At 41.2% G+C, this 16,286-nt stretch overlaps 2 long non-coding RNA genes across 3 annotated transcripts in view; one reads left to right on the top strand and one right to left on the bottom strand.

The window, feature by feature from the left end:
- LOC114550819 (uncharacterized) overlaps positions 1-16,286 on the bottom strand; it is a 136,216-nt gene that overhangs the window by 77,908 nt on the left and 42,022 nt on the right. The gene's annotated exons all lie outside the window — the stretch shown is intronic.
- LOC114550814 (uncharacterized) lies at positions 752-6,666 on the top strand. Of its 2 annotated transcripts, XR_003691754.1 has the most exons (4): positions 752-812; positions 2,176-2,274; positions 2,926-2,992; positions 5,227-6,666. It is a non-coding gene; the product is annotated as an uncharacterized LOC114550814 (long non-coding RNA). The 2 variants fall into 2 exon arrangements; XR_003691753.1 differs by having other exon boundaries at positions 777-2,274.

Raw genomic sequence — 16,286 nt, 5'->3', positions numbered from 1 at the left:
TGGAGGTGGAAAATCCTGGTTAGTTTTGCACCTAGGAAAAATTAAAAAGGCCCAAACTGGAAAACCTGAGGGGGCTCTAGGACAATAATGGGTTCAAAGTTTGGTTATATACTACAGCACCAGAACATTGAAGACCTTATATGTGAACTTGACTGATGACAACAAAGTCAGGCCTTTGCTGCAATAAAGTAGAATTGTGGGAGGTTTAGATAGATATTGCCACGTGTTACACATGATGAAGCAAATTTGTGATTGTGGGCTATATAAATCAAATTGACTTTACCAGAATAGAAGAAAATACATTAGACAACATTTGACATTGACATTTGCTGTGATAATTACCAGTTGGGCTTATGAAGTGTTGACTGGTGACATCATTACAATAATATAATTAAGACATTACTTCAACTATTTATAATTATTCAATTCGATTATATTCAATTTCATCTGTAGCCTGCTGGTGTAGAAAAGTTCCCAACACTTCACACATAATACTTCCAAACACCTAATAGGTCAGAGGATAAAACGCCTCCCATGGGCGGATGTAATCCCATTGGTCACTATTTCTAGTGACCGCCTTATTTCTCACAGAGAACTGCGCTGTCATTGGTCGATGCACCTGATCGTTATAGTGCGTATGCAGTGGGCGTCGGCACTGGCTTTTCCGGTTCGCGCCCGATTGGCCGATTGTAGGTGGTGACGTCAAGGCCCTGCCAGCTGATCGGAGTGAGAAGCCGGTTTGAAGAGAAGAGTTGGACCAGAGAGAGAGACCGGGGAGGGAGCCCCGAGGAGCAACGAGCAGGCAGCACAGGGTGGGACCGGCCAACCGGATACTCATATTGGATCGTTTTTACATTTCTTTGTTTAGAGGTTTAAACGTTAACACCGGAGTGCACGAGACGCACAAAGTGGCAGTGTGGTCAGGGTGAACTTGCGGGTTTAACGTATCGTCGAAACCTCTGGAACTGTCAGAAAAAATGATTGAGAGTTAAGGTGTGGCTGTGGGTTTTCTGAAAGGCTTCAGCACTGAAAAATGTTAGAAAACGGACTGTGAGAATGTCCACAGTGTTGTGTGTCTAGTCAGGGATGAGACTCTTATCTAGCCTACCAATGGCTTTATAGATTCTGTTCAGTCATTTTCATCTAGGAAAATATTACATAACAAATGTATTGCCATCTTGATGTGCGCACCTTTTGGCTCAAGTCCCTCGCAGTAGCCTAGATTAATTGGACTATATCAAGCAGTTATGAAGTAAGTCGGGTATTTTTGTTACTGCTTGGCAGGTCGTTTTGGTTTCATTAGTCTGTGAAATGTAACGGACGTGGCAACTTTACAGAAGCCAGCCCTGCTGAATGCCACAGGCAAACTGGGCGTGGGGGAAACGGTCCGAACAGAGCCTATAGCCTAATCTTCAAATATCATCCAAGCACGGTACAAATTGCGCATATTTGACATAGTAGCCTAGGCTATAACCGTACTGACAAGTGCCTCGGTGGAGCCTGTGGATTTACCTTAACCAAAGTAAGTGCGACTGTCAAATACATTTGCAAACTTTTTAGCGGAGGTGACATTTAAAGGCCACAGGACAGGGCGTGCTACGGCGTTATTTTAACATCTTAACATAATAACATGTTTTATGATTATTTTGTTAATAAGCATTGTCAGTCTAAACAGAATGATTTAGCACTAAAGGCGGTGTGTCGGTCGGCCTATAGAATCACTGTTTTCTGTATTTGTCTATACGATACAGCGCGGGGATATTACTATAATGGGATGGGGCGGGTGTGTCTTTACCGAGGCAAACGTTGGGACGTGGAATTAATCTAAATCCAGCAGTGAAAGAGTTGGGTCTATATTACAGTTGTCTGCTGACTTGTCAAAGAATATGGAGGAGTCATTCCTCACTCTTGCGATGCGTTTACCACAATAACTCAATCATAATTGAGTGCACAGGCAGACTGACCCTGTATAGTCTAATTAAGATAAGCTTTAAATCGAGAGGAAAGCAGAGCGTGAATTCCTCAAGGCCCCACCCTTTGTAGAGCAACATGGATGTGGAGAGTTGCCCCCATCTCCTCCTCCTCCTCCTCCTCCTCCTCCTCCTCTCTCTGTCTCTCCCTCCGCGTCATTCATTTCCCTTTTAAAGCTTGTCTTATGCTGTTTTCCCCCCTCAGTGTCTCCAGGTGCCTACAGTCTTCTTGACTTTTAACCAACTTTAGATCATGGCATCAGGATCTACTTCCAGGAGTCTACAGAGGTGTAAATTGGTGGAGGTAAGGCGTGGTTGTATTTGAGTGAACCTGTGGAATGCTTCCAGCACTATTGTAACCATATATAGCAAAATACATGACATGACCTATTGTAATTTTTATACCTCAAAGCTTTTTTTCACTTTGCCCATTTTGTTTTTCGTTGCTTGCCTTCTTTTACTGGCCCCTAGTTATTGCGCTGTGCTGATCAACCTGTTGCAAGTTTAGACAGTCCATGTACTCTGTCCCCCATTTTCTATGAATTAGTGACAGTGATTATGTAATCTCATAGGCAGTGTTCAAGGCCTTCAGACATTTTGCCTTTGCAATTTCAGTTAAAAGATTTCAACATTGAGGAAGACAATGGGTTAAAATATAACAACTTATCCAAGCTCAGCTTCTAAAGCTCAAATTCTTTCTTCTTTGGTAGAAAACTGTGTTTAGTATGGTTATGATTCATTAAGACCTGGCTGCTGAGCTCCAACTCCTCGTCTTTGCATTCGGTTTAGCAACCAGTGGCTTTTTCCTCTTGCTTCCCATCTACGTCAGCTAAATGACAGTTCAGACCTTGTCAGCTCTGATCTTTGGCATAAAAGCTCCTGATGGATAACTTGACCTTGTGCAAATAATGTCCATTTCTGTTGGCCGATGACTTGCCTTTTTTTTTTCCCTCAGACTGTAGTTGTGAGGGATTCATAAGAGGTTCCCAGCACTGACAAGCTCATCTGGTTCAATTGCAAACGTAAGAATGTCCTTTTTTCCCCTGCTTTTCTCCTCCAATTCTACACAATGAATCAAAGAAATTGCGCTTTCAGGCCGGAGATGCTTTGGAAATGCTTGTTAGTTGCACAGGGCTTTCTTCGGCTTCCCCCACTGCCTTTCCTTTCCTCAAGAGTGCCCGGCCTGCTGTAATTATCCCCTCTTTGGGTATGAATAGTGAATTATACATGATGCTGCAGGCTGGTCAGAGGATGCCACCATTTGAATGCCCAGAGCTGTTTTTAAAAGAAATAACCTCGCCGGTGGTAATAATGTCAGAGTCCCAGCACATGCCCCACCCATGCAGGAAGTGCTGTGTTGGGGCTGGTTTCACATATAGGAGTGCAGTAACGTATTTACAAGGCCTCTTTTACTTTGGCTACAATGACCCATTATGGGTGTTAAAGGACTGGTATGTGATGAAATAGTTATTGTTAGTAGAGTCCTAAAGAACTGCATGAAATATTGTCCAGATTAAAGGTCACACCATGTTTTACGTTAAGTAAAAAAAAAAAAAAAAAAGAACAGAATCTGACACCTCAATAGCTGCATTCTTGCTATTCAAGGGTAATAACTGTTGATTTGTGAAGAATAATGACTTTATAAAGTCAGTTGCTGTTCAGATGACATCCTTATTCACCACTACAGACACTCTGCGGCTACGTACAGTACAGTGTACCACTCTTCACTGCTAAGAAGTTACTTTCTTGTGGGCTCTTTTTCACCCTCTTCCCTTTGCCATCTTGTTGAGTGTTTGCTTTGTCTGAGCTTTGATTGTTTAGCCACATTGAATTGGTGTGTGTGTGTGTGTGTGTGTGTGTGTGTGTGTGTGTGTGTGTGTGTGTGTGTGTGTGTGTGTGTGTGTGTGTGTGTGTGTGTGTGTGTGTGTGTGTGTGTGTGTGTGTGTGTGTGTGTGTGTTAAGCTGGCACAGTCATTATCTCTGCATGGCTAGATGTGATTAATACAGCCGTCCAGTAGTGACGTCCATTGTGCCACTCCCCAGACACAGACACACAGAACGGGCATGTAAGAGGGGAGAAAGATTGGAATCTGGTGTTTGTGCCAGCAACGTTGTGTCCCTGTGCCCTATAATCTAGAGTCAAATGTCAAGTCATCCTAAGAGTCACGTGTGTGTGTGAGAGAGACAGAGATATTTTATGCAAATGTCTAAATGCAAGGGTCGGCAAATTGGGAAGGTCTGACAAACAGGCCTTTTACTTAACTTTCCAAAATACCCACAGTAGGATCTGGAACCGATTTACCCCGTCAGAGTTGCTGACATTGATCAGAACGCTAACATTTAAAAATGTGTCATTTGAGTCCTCCTCTGCTAATTTAATCGTATGAATGACCAATCCATCATGACTTGGTGTAAGTGAGCAGGACTGAACATTGATCGTTATTGATGGCCAATCAAAGAGGGGAGGATCTGCGGTGGAAATGCGGTAGCTGCAATGAGGTTGCACATTTTTATGGCCACACCCAGACAGCCTAAGAGAGCTAACTTTGATTAGCTTAGGCTAATTTTTGCAGCATTGTTTGTTGAATATCTAAATGTTTCTTCTAATGTCCATATACAGTTGTAATAGGTTACTAACTACATAAATTGTAAGCGTGTTAAAAGGGTGTGTGTCTGGTTAAGAGGCAGCTGTTGGCGTGCTGTATGTAGGTGTGTGTATGGTATTGTCTGATGAAGAGACAGATGTACTCTCTGTTTGTGCTTGCATGTGCACACATTCACAGGACAAGGATGTGTGGGTATGTGCAGCATGGCAAAGTCTAAGATATAGTATTTGGTGATGCAGCGCTTACATTATTCCAAATGTGTCCAAGACTATACTGTTACTGCCTCAGATGGAGAGATAGTCACCACTCCTCAGCAGGGCTGTGTGTGGTTTGCCAGGCCAGTACACATGTACAACACATGTTGCACTGTGTGTGCCTGGCCACTAGAAAGGTTCTCTCTAGCAACAAAAATGTAAATGTACACACACGGAGCCAGAGGTAGTAGCCTGGGGGAAGAGATGTACAGAGAAAGAAACTACAGCAGCCTGCAAGGACAGATAGCTAAATCAAATGTCATTGTAGACTGAGTAGTTCTGAATTTCAGTTCTAGCCTCATGCAGGCACAGGCTGAGCTAAACTTAAGCTGTGTAAAGATTATTTTAGTCTAAAGCAATGCTGTAGCACGCTCAGATTTGGGCTGGTCTCTGCAGGGCCAGCGGTGAGGAGCATTGGGCCTCTCGGCAGACCGGCTGGAATGTGGACCATATGTAGCAGGCATCCCAGGAATGTAACTCTGCCTCGCTGAACTGACCAACCTAAAGACACAGAGAGAGCTGAGCAGGATAAGGAGGAGAGAAAGGGATAAAATGAAGCGAGAGCAAGGACGATGATATTTTTTCGGTTTAGCTACGGTGGCAAATTATGGGAAATAATGGTTTCTTTCATGTATGTTAACCGTAGGAAAGCTTTTTTGCACACCTCTTTTGTCGGGCGTAGGTGCGTAGGATATCATCAAAAAGTAGCAGATCAAAAAGTTTAGAGAAGTTGTATATTAACCCATCATCATCATCATCATCATATTAAAGGATTAAATAGATCACAGAGGGGGGAAATGCGAGATGAAAGCTCTGAAGGCAGACGAAGAGAGCTTAATGAAGTGCATGAGAGATGAGTGTAGGAAAGATTGAAGGGTGGAGAAGTGATAGAAAGGGGCAATGGACAGGCTAAAAGGAGAGAAAGTAATAAAGACAGGTAGATGCATATGCCAAAAACTCTTGTACAAATATTTTTTGTGGTTGAAGTTTACTTGACCAAATCCTCTTTATCAGTATACTGCAGACAGAAAGATTTGTGGTGAGTATAAGACGGCTTCATGGAGTTACCAGTATACTAGTCTCGCTTTGCCAGACCATCCACACGCTGCAAAGCGGAGGAGGGTCTGGTTACTCCACATAGCATTCCGGGATGGGAGAAAAAGTGCTCTGGTTTATTGGCATTTCTTTAAACCAATCACACCACTCCACGCGGAGCTGCTCTAAAATAGTTGTGCGAGAGAAAACTCAGATTGGACAGATAGTCTAGCTAGCTGTCTCAATTTACCATGCAGATATCTAAGGAGCAGTTAACCATAGTCCTCATAAATCCACCGGAGTTTAAAATTTAATTTAAAAGTGAAAGGAAACGGATGAAAACGGCAAAAATACATGCATTCTGCGGATTTTCCTGCGGCACCGGAACAATCCCGGAGGTGGAACGTCAAAGTTAAAGACTATCGGTATACAAACTACACATGTGTACCACCAGTGTTGCCTTATACTTGTGATGATGTATTTCCGTATGCGTTACACTGATGAAAAATTAGCTTCAGTTGATTGACAGAAAATGAATGTGCAACAATTTTGAATATCGATCAAGTTATTTAATTACGCAAAAAAGTCAAATAAATGCTGGGTTTGGCTTCTCAAATGAAGGGAATGTTCTGCCTCTCTGTTTTTATATATTTTTTTTATTTAATGTATTTGCATTTTAGACTGTTATTCGGACAACAAATGACTATGTAAGAACTTGTGATAGGCATTTCTTTGTTCAGCATTTCATAGACTTAAAGATTTAATCAAATTTAATCAATAAACAGCTGATGCAATTATTAAGGGTTTGTGACTACCTAATTTTTTTTCTAAATAAATCGAGGTGTCTTATCTACTCTGACTAAAGAAAGAAACACAGAAGGCTGGTGTGCTTTATTACGGTGACACAGCTTTGTTCAGTTCTTTGACGTAACTTTTAATTTGAACCTTTTTGCATGCATTATTATTCTTTATGACTTGACATGTAGAACTAGGAAGAATTGACCAGAGTCTTAACTGAACTTAAAATGCAGGAAAAAATTCTTTATTAAAGCCTTAAAATGTCAAGACATGAGTAACTCAAAATAAAGCCCATTTACACTCAAGCTGGTTGATTTCACGGGAATAAATGCATCAGTAATTACCTCAGTCTAGTCATGTGGTAACCTACTCCCTGTATTCAATAATTAAATTCATCATGTTGTATCTAATGTATTAAGTGAACACCTGTACAATGTATTATAGAGGATATTTAATAGGGCGTGGCCTCTGTGAATGAAATGTGGATCTGTATTATTATGTCTGTCAGACCACAGCGTTCTTCCAGTTCACTAACTCAGGGTGAATGTCTCGGTTAGCTTAGCAAACTGTGCTCTCAGGCCATATGGGTACAGCTGGGGCCAGAGCGGCAGGAAACACACACACACACACACACACACACACACACACACACACACACACACACACACACACACACACACACACACACACACACACACACACACACACACACACACACACACACACACACACACACACACACACACACACACACACACAAACATTTCTTTTTAGTCTAACATGCCCCGGCCATGTCCGTGTACACACACATACACACCCTGTTGACTGAAGTGTAATGAGCATGCGGTTGAATGGCAGCTGACCTCTACCTGCCCCGTTTTTTTCATTGATCATCCAAGCTGCCATCATCTTATCATTACATCTTGTGTCAGTGCAAAAGACGAGAGGTTCTTAATCCTCTTTGATCTAATTAGAAGTTTATCTCATTACACCAGGAACCCAGATACCAAATTACGATCTCTACGTTGTGTGGGACCCACCCCTTAATGGGTGCTGATCTACATCCCGAGATGACAGGCTAAAGACAGTTGGGTTTGGACTGCGTGAAGTAAATGTTTGTCTCCAAACACAGACTGATCTCATTAAGTGGCGTATGTATGACACGCCAATTTGTATGCCATTTTGGCGTGTTATCAAGACGCATTATTGCTTTTTTGCGTGTTTATCAACACTGTTTGGCCTCCATTGACCTACGTTACGTGTGAATTATCGCTGTAGCGAGTAGTATGAAAGGACGGAAGTCTGGATGGGTAAAACACAGGAATTTCACCCAGGAAAGCCGGGATCGCGTCCGGCGTGTGGCATTTATCAACAGTTTTTTTTTGTTTTGTTTTGTTTTTTTTTTATAAATAAAGCCTTCCAATATTCTTTTCCTAAACCCAACTTTTTTTTTTTTTTTTTTTTAAACGCGTGGGACGTTCTTGCGATAGCATGGCACGTTCTCGCGATAACACGAGAGATGCCACGTGGTGTGTATGCTTACATCCGCTGTATACAGCATACACATACACGTGGAAAGCTCAAAATGCATACAGAAAACACGCCACTTGGCTTTAGGAAAGTGGCGTGTATGTAAGTCATGATGCCATGTTGCCAAACAAATGTGAAAGGCATAGGTTGATGGCTGAGTGAAGAATAAGGTTATCAGTCAGGTGCAGTTAATTACAAAGACATATTTCTATCCACAGATGTAGTAATGAATTAAAATAGAGTAACCTTAAAGAGATATTCACCTCTGGTGTTGGTGGAGACCAAAACTGGAGCTAAAAATAGAGAAAAGAAACACGACCCCAAATGAATGATATAATGTTGCTTTGTATCTGCTGAATGTGTTACTATGCAGCTTTTTGTAACCAGTTTGTCTAATCAAGGTCAGAGGTGATAATATTTCCCAGAGTGGGCAAAAAATCATCTATTGCAGGTTTAACACTTGGGGGGAGCAAAGAGCAGATGTGCTAGTTAACAAAGCAAGTGCCATGTATTGTAGTGTGACTATTGTTTAAGCCATCATCTACTAGCTAAATTGGAAATGAAATGCATCAGGATTGAGGTGGCATTGCAAAGACATTTGGAAACCATATGTGAAAGACAGATAGGGAAGTGGAGGACCAAACTTTTATTTTTATTCTTTGTGTTTGATTGCTTACAGCTCAGTGTTGCATTGTTATTCCATTTCGTCAGCTACTCGAAGGTTTGTGTGCCATAAATACCTTGTTCTGCCAAGTGCAGAAATGACAGAAAATAAAGGGTGAAATAGTCACCTCAGAGAGGAAACTCAAAATAGTAAACCAGTGGTTTGCATTTTAAAATGTAAATCTTTGGTGAAGCAAATAGTCGCAAATAGACACTAGTCATTAAGGATATGGTCCCTGGCGTGTTTCAGCCCTCCCTGTCTTTTTCTCCTTCTCTGAAGGAGGATGGGTGAGGTGAAGGGATGTGACTGACGAGATTCTCAGGATTCGTACCACGCATGGGCAGCTGCCACTTCTTATTCATTTGCCCTACAAGCATTTCCTGTCTTTCAGCACCCTAACTAAACTGCTAGTTAGAGGGGGAGGTTGACAAAGGATATACATACAGAGAGAGAGGGAGAGAGAGAGAGACCGTTTAGCCAGAGCAAGGGATGGACACAAACAGATACATGGAGAGAAACAATGTACTCTTTGACACACTTCTTCCCAGTGGTAGGAAGGGAGATGACAGCCGGAGGAAGCACACAAACCTTCTCTTTATGTTGGGCCCCTTTACCCTGTGTTCACACGCCTACAGTACTTCCACCCTACTGTTTCTGTATCTCTCTCTCTCTCTCTCTGGTATATTTTCTAAAGGATTATTTGATCTGTTTGTGTGCGTGTAGAAAATTTGACACTTAGTGTCCTTCACAGGGAGCTTGCATCAGACACACTCAGTTTGAGAGTCATGCTGCATCATTATCTCATCAGTGCGTGGTGGGAACACCCAGACCAGGTTGTCTGATTCTCACTTCACGACATCACTGAAGCAGATACCACCCGCCTCCCTCTCCACACACACACACAAAAATATTGTTCCCATGCATTCCTGGCTCCAGATGCTCTGCAAGACTTTACTGAAGGGGCCATTCCCTCTTCCTTTTTCCCACCTGCTGACATCCTGACAATTTACATCACTTGGTTAACTGCTCCTCAGATCTCTGCAGGTAAATCAAGACAGCTAGCTAGACCTTCTGTCCAATCTGAGGTTTCTGTTTTACAACTAAAAGAACTTTTGAACGTACACATGTTCCACCAAAACGAGTTTCTTCCCGAGGCTATTTTGCTGCGGCACCGGGTCTCTGTCCTGCGCTTAACGCTGCCCAAGACGATTGTGATTGGTTTCAAGAAATGCCAATAAACCAAAGCACGTTTTTCTCCCATCCCGGAATGTTGTGTGGACTAGCCAGACCCTCCTCCGCAGCAATGTGAGTCTACTTGTTTATGCCATGTTTCATGGGCCCCACCCTTACTGCTGTCTTTCTCTGTATCCCTCTCCTCAACATGGGATCATGACTTTGCGTAAACATACACGCCACTTTCCTAAAGCCAAATGGCGTGTTATCTGTACGCATTTTCAGCTATCCACGTGTATGTCTACGCTGTATACAGCAGATGTAAACATACCCACCACGTGGCATCGCCACGTTGCGTGTTATTGCGCAAAAAAAAAAAAAAGGTTGGGTTTAGGAAAAGAACACAAAAAAGCTACAAAAACAGAAAAAAATGACAAAAACACACTTAGGAAAACAAACACTTTGGTTTAGGAAAGAAACATTGGGGAAGGCTTAAAAAAATAAAAATAAAAATAATGTTATAATAATAAAATAAAAAATTATGTTTTACCCATCCACCACCCCAACCAACCTCCTTACGCAGACCTATGTCCCTTTATAATACTCACTACGGCGAACATTCACTCCGAATTGTGTTGATAAACATGCTAAAAAGCGATTATGCGTCTTGATAACACGCCAAAATGGCATACAAATTGGCGTGTCATACATACGCCACTTCATGAGATCAGTCTGCTCTCCTTTAACCCCAACCCTCCAGCTTCTCCCCCAAAGTAGAAGAAACAGTCTTATTGCAGCACTTTGGGACATTACTCTATGCTTCCTACCAGGGGAACAGCTGTACTAGAAAAAACATTAGCCTTTTACGTGTCTACAGTCCATGTTTAAAGAATTCCTTGTGCACGTTCCTGTCTTCCACCACATACACAGCAGCCATGGGCACAATTAGAGATTATACAACATTGATGCACAGGGCTCATGCACATGCATGCATATATGTGCATTAGCCCTGTGTATAAATGCACACTCCCTCATTTTCTGTCAGTGTCATGTGGCATTTCATAAATCACATGGCGTAAGTTTGTGCATTTGCTTGTGTGTTGTGAGAGAACAAGCTAGTCGTGCTTCTATAAAACAGGGCGTGGATCCCCCCTTCCCCCTATATCCCCATGCATGCATACATGGGCTTGTGCACATACTTCATGCATATAGATTATTCCTATTGTACACACGCCCACAATAATTAGTTTCAGTCACTTTCAGCTTGCCTCCCCTATCTCGTCATTTTGAGAAGCAAGCAGTACGAATGATGAACCTACTCTGAAAGAGTGCTAGTGTTAGCATGCCGCTCCACCAAAATTACACTTCAGCAAGGTTTGCTTGTGCGTACATACACACAAGTACACATACTCTGTGTGTGTGTGTGTGTGTATATATATGCGTGTTATCAAGACGCATAATCGCTTTTTAGCGTGTTTATCAATGCAATTCAGCCACCATTGACCTACATTATGAGTGAATGAGATATATATATATATATATATATATATATATATATATATATATATATATATATATATATATATATATATATATATATAAAATTCACGCCCTTCTCCCTAATCCAATTCAAGGCTGTAGGAGGGAAGCGCTGACAAATATATTGATCCACTCTTGACTTGAAAGCAATTTGTCATGGCCTTGGGTAAAGGGTTATGGGGGTTGGGTGTGCACATGTGATCTTGTTCAAACCAGCTGAGATCAATGTAAACATGCGCACATACTGACGTGCACACCGGGGGATGCAAAAGTATAGAATTTTAATAATCATCTTCATTCCAATAGTTTGGACTAGTTGTCCACTCCTAAGAAGCATCATTTTAAACATTTAATGTGGCCATTAAAGGAACACGCCGACTTATTGGGAATTAAGCTTATTCACCGTAACCCCCCAGAGTAAGACAAGTCGATACATACCCTTCTCATCTCCGTGCGTGCTGTAACGCTGTCTTCCAGCATTAGCTTAGCCTAGCACAGATCCTGCAGGTAACTGGTTCCAACTAGCCTACTGCTCCGAATTGTGACAAAAGTGACAAAATAACGCCAACATGTTCCTATACAAAAAACAACGTAACATGAGACACAGCCATCTTCTAACAGTAAACAAACCGGGAACTATTTTCTCAGACAGGCTTGCTGCAAGTATATCACTCCGCCCAAGTACTATATTCTTCCGCCTGAGAATATAGTTCCCGGTTTGTTTACAGTTAGAAGATGGCTGTGTGTCATGTTACGTTGTTTTTGTACACGCTGTGACTACAAATCACAACATGTAAATAGGAACATGTTGGCGTTATTTTGTCACTTATTCGGAGCAGTAGGATTGCTGGAACCATTCACCTGCATGTTCTGTGCTGGCATGATGCCGCTGGAGCCATCAGACAGCATTACAGCACGCACGGAGATGAGAAGGATATGTATCGACTAACTCTGGGGGTTACGGTGAATAAGCTAAATTCCCAATAAGTCGGCGTGTTCCTTTAATGGAGTTTATAAAATCCAAATATGGATCCTTGATTATGTCAGGAAGAGTGCATGAAAATGACAGAGCTGATTGAACAAGTGCTGCAAGGTTTCTAGTGTGATTAGAAATGAAAATCAGATTAACTGTAAATGAGCTAGTTATCCGAACCAAGATGGCCATTTTCCTTAAATAATAATTTACAGAATCTGAGTTACTGGTGGAGTCATTATTGATATTATACAATAGATGAAAGGCAAATTCTAAAACAAATGCATGTTTTGGATTATTTTTGTAGTCTACACTGATATTTATGTTTGCTAGACAACAATAGTAACTTTTCTTTCCACTTGAAGTGTTTTAGAACTGCATTACTCCAATCCCAACCCCCATGAACATTATGAGTGGGAGAACGGCAGAGGACTTAATCCCTACAAACGTAATAAATTAATTTCATGCATTACTATTTTTTCTGTTATAATTGAGATCAATCAAACTGGACTTGGATATGCGCGATTGTTATGCTGGTACTAAACTAATTACTCTGGGTTGTGCCTAAGGCTGCTGTAAAAAAGAAAACAGCTATTCTGCCAAGCATATGGATTCAAGGGAAAATATTTTAGATTACTGCAATACCAAAAAAGATGAGGGCAGGGTGATGCTGCTTGTGAAATGGATATTGCTGATATCTTTTTGGAGGACAGATAAGAAGCTTACCAGAATCTAAAACTTTCATGAGTAACAAGCCAATAATTTATCAATACAACTGTTAAACAGTCATACATGTTGAAAACAATCTGCTCTGTCTCCGGTGATGCTGTTTTACGAGCATAATAGTGAATTGCTAAACATGCATAAAACTAAAATTGTCTGTATGTAGTCTGTTTATTTTAGTAAGCAAATTATTGTAAACTCAGCTGCTTGCTGAGGCAACCAGCCTCTTAATTCTCTCTACCAGTGGTCCACATGGCTAATAAAAATTAACATAAATGACGAGATAGTATCTCCTACGTAGGAGATAAACTTTTGGCCAACAATACCCAAAAACCTTTTGTTTCCACCTTGCCTTTTAGGGCTTCTGTATTTGTACAGATATCAACATTGGTAAATAATGGTCATCGGCCATAACAGCAATGTTAATATCTGTTATCAACCAACATTTTCATATTGGTGCATCCCTACTTACCACCATGACACTGAAATTGTACAAATGTAAAAATACAGGCTTTTGGATAAGAAATGGCATTCCTAGAAGGATTCATGGGGCTTCCCATTCTTTCTTGCCAAGTCATTCCCTGGACGGCCCTCTGGGGTACGTTGTTATTGGCAAACATTCGTAGATTTGATCCATTCTCCATCCTATTGTGTGTGTGTTTTTCTCTCTTTTTTTTTTTTTTTTTTTTTTTTTTTTTTTTAAATCATACTTAGGCAATAAGCCATCATTCAAATTTACTGAGAAAGATCATTACAGCTCAAACTTAACTGACAGTCACCCAACAAACAAGTTAGGTTGCACTGAAAAACAAATAGGGTGTTTCCCATGCCCCATAGGGAGCGCTCTCTATGTAAAGTCACTTTATGTATGAGGGTATGTTGATACGTGGCTGTTTTGCAAAATGTCAGTAGGTTGTAATTTATTTTTTAAAGTTACACAGTGCATTTTAGAACACTTTGGTTAAAGTGTTTCTTTAGTCAAACCTCACTTCTGTTTTAACGTTTGCCCTCATCCTAAACCCAAGTTAACCACCACCTTATCTCTATTACCACTAAACACACCTTTTGGCCTAGTTTTCGTCCAAGTGTAAGTGTGCGTTTCAGAGCTTTGTCTTTGCTTTTGGAGCTTAATAGATATTTAGTCCATCTGTCCCCTTAATGGCATTGCCTTGGGAAAAGCTTAAAATGCCTAAAATACAAACATATATGGGATGTTTCTCTGTGCATGTTTACCTAAGAACAATGACTCAATATGGTGACAGTATGCCTTGTTCTAAACGACTTAAGTTATCCCTTGCACACTGCCAACTGCGCTTGAATCAATCAAACACATGCACTGTGTACTTATTGTGTTTGCATATTTCTGCGTACACACTCCGAGGAGCCATTTTCAGCCTGTTGCTTAGGCTGGATGTAATTGTCCTGGGAAGCGTCAGCTCTGTGTAATAAATCACTCCTCTGGTACACTGTGTTCTCCACTCTGGGATGGCCTGGTGTGCGTGTAGTGTGCATGGTTAACATATCGTAAGCAGAAAAAGAACATACCGTAGCTGAGTAATAATAGGGGTTGTAAATTACATTAGGAGGGGGACTGCAGCTCTCTTTCACAACATGCTATGTGAAAAAAGCAATTATAAATATGCATGCTATTGGTGTAATGAGGGTGTAAATTTATTTCATAGTCCTTTTTTTGTTTTGTACCTTTCAGTGCTCATTCTTATGTTTCATTCAATTTCCTCTCAGCCTTGCATGTCTAGACAGCATAGAAAACAGGATTTATTTTAACACCGAAGCATTTGATGTTCAAGAGGAAGCTACAGTAGTGTCATGTAAAAATGACTGCAGATTGCATCAGGCTAACTATTTATAATACAATTAACACGTGACATACAAAGTAGTGATACATTGATAACCTGGTAATGACAAAAGGTGTCCTAATGTTAATTTCCCTTGCTATTGCAGGAAAGAACGGGATAGTGTGGTTTGCGGATGACAATCGTGCCCTGTAGAGTGTCACTTTTCTAGCTACCGCACAACTGCACTCAGATATTTCTACTAGCTTGGGTTAGTAAGCAATTCAATGTTTTGGAGCTGAACAGACAAGTTGCCAGCTTGTGCTATTTGGCCAGAGGGAGGCTTGCTGTTTCATCCTTTGTCACATTGGGGTTATTACATGGTCATCACCAGTTTGTTTTATTGTAGCAGTGCTGATCTCTGACCTTGTTAGTGTTTGCTTTTTTTTTTTTTTTTTTTTCCATCATCCTTTTCTTGTCTCTTATTCTTTCTCATCTGTTGACCTCCTTCTCCATCTCTCTGTAAAACTGTAGTCTACTTCAGTTTAAATACAATCTGTCGAGCACCAAAAGAAACATATCTCCTCACTACTTACAAAGGCCAGTAGATATCAGGTGCCTCTTTACAAATTCACTCAATGAGTACAAAGGAGAAGCCTTTGCCCTGGATCTCATCTCCAATATTACACACCCATAATGGATCCCTCTGGATTCAGTACAAGATCAAGGCCCACAGCCCATTTAGTTATTTTTGTGGAGGAGGACCATTCAGTCAAATTGAGAGTGTGTGCTTTTGTATATGTGTCTCTGTAGTCCAGAGCTTTCCACTGTTGCTCAGAGCAGTGCAGGGTTCATTGAGTTTCCAGGGGTTGCTGGGTTCGCAGTGCTGCTTAGAGCTAGTTTGCCCAAAGTCCTGTCCTTGAACTGTGTAAGAATATGCTGCTAGGGAAAGGTTTTTCAGACTGAGTGACTGCAATAGTTGAAGTCAGGCCAGCTGAATGGAAGCCAGGCGAGACAAATTCTGGGCTACTCACAAATATTACTCAGTGGCCAGCGGAAAGGGAATGTTAAAGTGAACCATCACATAAAGGGTTTTCTTGTCACTTTTAATTTTTAAAACTCGATTAGGCCATGGTTAAACTTTCAAAACTATTTCATAGTAAAGAAGATGGACCAAATTGGCCCTGCGTAGGTACTCTTAAGGGTGTCATCCTTCTATCAACATTTC

Source organism: Perca flavescens, chromosome 3 (genome assembly GCF_004354835.1).
Source record: "Perca flavescens isolate YP-PL-M2 chromosome 3, PFLA_1.0, whole genome shotgun sequence".
NCBI classification, from domain to species: Eukaryota; Metazoa; Chordata; class Actinopteri; order Perciformes; family Percidae; genus Perca; species Perca flavescens.
This window is presented reverse-complemented; position numbering and strand designations above follow the sequence as displayed.